This window comes from Haemaphysalis longicornis, unplaced genomic scaffold, assembly GCF_048455015.1.
Source record: "Haemaphysalis longicornis isolate Haplotype H1 unplaced genomic scaffold, Haemaphysalis longicornis Haplotype H1 scaffold_4, whole genome shotgun sequence".
NCBI lineage: Eukaryota > Metazoa > Arthropoda > Arachnida > Ixodida > Ixodidae > Haemaphysalis > Haemaphysalis longicornis.
In genome coordinates, this window is record NW_027526361.1 from 167838672 (window position 1) to 167843816 (window position 5145).

Here is a 5145-nt window from a genome sequence, read left to right on the forward strand (position 1 = left end):
CTGGCGCTCTTGCCCAAGACACCGAGCGCATGCCTCAGGCTAGGCAGGACCCAGCATTTGCCGCATCTTTGGACGCATTTCTGTCGCTGAAATGCTGTTACACGCGTTATCTTTCATTCGCATTCGAAACGACATCAGTTGCGCGCCGCCGCAGAGCAGGGAGGACAAGGTAAGCCTACCAGAGTTCACCGACTGAAACGCATAAACAACAAAATGGCCGTGCCCATGAACCGTCGTATGATGATCACGGCGGCGGCCCGAAAGAATTCGAGAAAAGAGTGCGGATACCATGTACACTTATCTAATGACGCTAGCCGAGCGCGAGCGACAAGCCCGCCGAGTGGACGAGAAATATTTCATACCCTACTCCATCCCCATTTGTAGTGGCTTAGAAAGCCCTTGTTTGATGTCCACTTTCGCAGGGCGGGATGGCAAGCAATTTTTTTTTGCATTACAGACGCTAAGAGATCTGTTTCCTTGTTCTCATCAGTTGTTCGTGATGTTACGTGGAAATTTATGTCCGCGAATTTTCGCACAAAATCGAAACCTTCTGGCCGGCTCTCGGCTGACTTGAACGTAGAAAACGGCATTTGCATCAACTATATAAGTAATAGGAGTGTAAGTACTGGCACTTTAGTTATTCCGTATGCATAATAGTTGATAAAAAGATTCTTGCACGCGTCGAAAAGTATCATGACGGACGACTTGAACCGGACTTTAAAAGGGAGACATCACCATCATTGGCTTTACGTGCGGGCTCACACAAAAGATAAGGATGTCACTATTGTTCGTAAAACTAATAGTAACATATGCAGCTCAGTCGCAGGAAGTGTGGGAGCTTATTACACAGAATTTCATCTGCAGTCCGACGGAACTTATACGAGCATCGGTTTTGTAGATAGCTATGATTGCTTTCCGGGCGGACGTGTTAAGGAAGAGAATGTAGCCGATGCACTGGACGAAGTGAAACCAGAAATAGGTGGTTGTAATGGGATTTCCAGTTTTATTATCAAACGCTGCGCAGATATTTTGGTCCCCGCATTGGTTCATATGTTCACGTTGTATTTTCTGACTGCGCCATTTCCTTGTCAATGGAAAAAGTCACTGGTTGTTCTAATTCATAAAACTAGAAGCTCGTGTGATAGAAACTATTCTGGTCACTGCCCCCTTATATGGTCTTTCAAAAATCTTTAAGATTGTCGTGTACGTTGGCTTGCTGTTTTACTGAAACGAAAGATTTCCCCCTTGAAACACGGCTTTCTAAAGGACAGGTCCATTGAAATAATATGTGCTTTTTTCGGCTACAGCGTTTTCGTTGGGTTTCACAAAGGTCAAGAGACACAATGTATCTTGACTAGACAGCGGCATTCGCTATAGTTTTACACCAATTGCTTTAGTTAAAAATCGATGGCCTATAACGAACCTACTTCTCCTGCTTTTGAAGCTATTCCGGAAGCAGCCCTAACCAAGTGCAACATTTACAATCTGTTTCTAAATCATATTTTTTGCTATCTGGTCTTCCGAGGGCTCTAGCATTGGGTCTTTGCTGTTTTTAATATCCACTAATGATCTGTCGTTGCATGCACGGCACTCGATACATTTATTGTTTGCCGATGACCTTCAAAGTGTTCCCCAAAATACACAGCGTACAGGACACCTATTCGATCAAACATTGGTGCACCAATCAATCCACACTGTGAAGGTGGTTGGACGGGGAAGCTGTAAACGACGCCCACAACGATTATCCATGCGGCGTCACTTGAATTCACACGCGTGGCACCCGCTCATTGTTACCCCCCAATCACGCTCTTCGTCTCCCTGTCTCGCCCCTCTCTTGATGAATTTAACGAGGGTATGTACAATGCAATTCAAATTTCCAGCCTTCGCAGTGCTCGCTTTCCCCCTGCCTCGAACGACGCGAGCAGGAACGCTGTTCTTCTTTTCCTTGCTTCCATGTCACACGTGCCAGCACCTTATCGCGCAGTTTGGAACGAGCCGTTTCTAGCGGCCACTTTTAGCGTCTTTTGAGTGGTGAGGAGGAGGAGGGCGACACGCCGTCATCTCTCTCATTGCTTCCCGCTCACTCTTGTTTCATGCGCCGCCTCACTCTTGTGTCATGCGCCGCCTCCCTTTTCCCAGACGCTGAATCCAAACCACCGTCTCTCCCCTCCGTCTTCCCCGTCTCCACGTCTGGACGTAGCTGAGTGGGCAAGACGGTGGGCTCTTGCTCCTCTTCACTATGCGGACCAAAGTTCGATCGCTGGCGGTACCAGTAGTTTGTTTTTGTACCGATGGTGTAGCCGGTGGTTAGTAGCACCTTGGGATGTTTCTTTGTGCAGCCAGTAGTAGCCTGGGAGTTTTCTGCTGACGTGGGCACGAAAATGTTTCTTGGCTGGTTAGAGGTATACCGCTGGCAGTAAAATGATGACCGGTATTGAATTAAAAAAAAAGGGAGTTCCCCCAATCACCAGGAAATGCAATTAGTTAATTAGCAGATACACCGCGAGTGCCTTTCACGGGACCTTGGGGTCTAGCTGGACTGACAACTGGAGTGCTCCACTCACATGCGTCCGCCGTTGTTAATCACGCAGGTAAATTTCGTGGTATCGCTTCAAGTCTAACAGGTACATTTCGTCGCCCGCATGTCTTCATACTGTTCACTGCGCAATGACGAAGTCCCGTCTGAGTTCGCCCATGTAATCCGGGACAATTTGCCATTTTGTGCAAGCGACTCAATCGAAAATGTTCAGCGTACGTTTATTTCTCACGTGTATAATTGATGCATTGGTTGTCGCTGTTTTTAAAGCTATTAGTCTAAAGTTTAGTTAAACTGATCCAGGCCTCGTGTGTTTACACCAGAGCAGGCTAATGCGAGTTATGAACTTTCTCTAGAATGGTGCGCGCTGCAATATTGGTTATGATGAAGCAGTGACGTATACAGAATTCTGAGTGCTATCTGACAAAGCGTCGAACTCTTTGCTCACCTTCTATCTTGACACTCGATTACCCTGTCCAATGAGGCGTCTACATCAAGCTTTCGGTGTTTCAAATGACATGTCTTGCTGATATGTTGAATTTTAGCAGTTTGTTCCTCCATGCACTCTGTTTTCCATTCTCTGATAGCACCAACTACCCCTTCGCTCTGTGAATCTGTGTTCCTTTTTTCCTGTCTTTTCTCCCACGCTTTTCTCCTGTATTATTACCCGTGTTATGTAAGGCGTGGTGTAATGTACCTCAGGCCACAGGCCACAGGCACCAAATAAAGCACCCTCTCTTTAACGGCGCACTAAGCTACTGTGCTGCCGGTTCCCTTCTGGTTTTCGTCCGTATACCTACGTATCTATATTTTGAATGATGCTGTTACTCATACAAAAAACAATGCTAGTTGTCTACTAGGATCCCTGTAAAGTAATTGTTTATCACTTTCTAGAAGCACTAAAATACGACTTTATAAAACCCTTGTCCGTTCTCAGATGAGGTACGGAACCTCAATATGGGACCCGGCACATGGGCATGTAGTAACCATGGCCCAAGCAGTTCAGCATCCCTTGGCTTTCTTACTCTGTCATTGAGCACCTTGTTTGACAGTTATGCAATCAAATTTGCTTCTTCCTTGTCTGGAGTTTCGCTGCAAAATCTTTTCATTCTCGTCGTTCCACAATCTTTATCCACCTACTGCTACACGATTTTTTTTTGCAATCCCCAACATCCACATCACGTAGCGTAGATCTTACCCACAAAGTTGCACCGCTTACAGGCTAAACGAACACATTTTATATCCATTTTATTCCCTTTAATTGGTTTATTTTCACAAAATATACATAATCTTATGGTGGATTTGTCAGGAAAAAAGCGGCTCTAGGCAGCTCGACAAGCCCGAACATCAACGGACAGAGGCAGCAGCAGGAGTGGAGCAAAATCAAAGTGAAAAACAAATAAAGAAACCTTCTCAATGAACAAAATAAAAGACAGAGACAGAAGAGTGACTCGGGCTCCGCAAAAAGAACAAAAAACAACAACATCATTAGTTTTTAGCCATCACCGTGATGGTATGGAATGGGCTTGACGGCTGGGATATTGTTTTATTTATCACGGTATTTAAAACTGGCTTGCCGGCCAATTTTTGTTGTTATTCATACGCCTGCTCTTTCAGAAGCCCTAAATGTTTTATAACCTCCTATGTTTCGAGTTTTTGTTTTTGTTGTTCGACTTCATGTTATGCCTGCTTCGAATGATGATTGTGTTTTCGCATTGTGAATCCATTTTCAGGATACCCTCTGCATCATCCTTAGGGACCTACCTTCAATACTCTCGAAATAACAAAATCAAAGTACGGAAATCTTGGGTCTAGGCACATCAGGGCGTTGTTAATGGGGCTCACGGAAGGCGGGAGCCGTACAGCTGCTTTCGAGACAAGCTTCGAAGTGAAGCCACCGTTCACGACCTTGCCGAAGGTGCCCACTTGAACGGCAGAGGAAGTGCCGCTCCACTTTGTGAGGCGAGTCCGCACACACGCCACGATGGGGCGACGAGAGCAACGAGCATAAGACATTCTCTCTTGCCGGCATATCCGCGACCCCATCTCGTGCTCGGCGCAGTGTAAGGTCATTGCTGCTTCGCCTCTCCACACTTCCTCAGTCTGCGCGCGTCCTCACCTATCTCTCTCATCGAGACGGCCCTGCATGCCCCTTAACGCACTTGTTGGCTACAAATAGTACTGGCGAAACCTGCGTGAGAAACGGCGGCGGAAGGCAGCGTGTAATAGCCCGGAAATAACGGTACTCGGCGATGGCTAAGGGTGGCGGAAACTCCGCCGCCACGTGTTGAATTCGGCAGTGCTGGACGAAGCCCCTGTTTCCGCGCCGGGTGTATTCTCGGCGGCGCTCCAGTTAACCCGCTCCGCTAGCGAGACTTTCGGGGCGGCAACCAGTCGGCGGCGGTCTACACCGGGCCCGAGGAGCGGTCAGTGGCTGTGGGCGCTATTTCGAGGAAATCTGTCAAGGCTTCGCAAGACCGGTATCCGCGCGGCGCCCGCCATCTCGCCCGAACACGTAACGCAAATATAGCAGCCGCCGACAAAGCGGCGCCCCGTTCAACTCTCGCCGCTTCCGTTTGACGCCGCAGGAAGGAAAAGAAGGAGGAAGG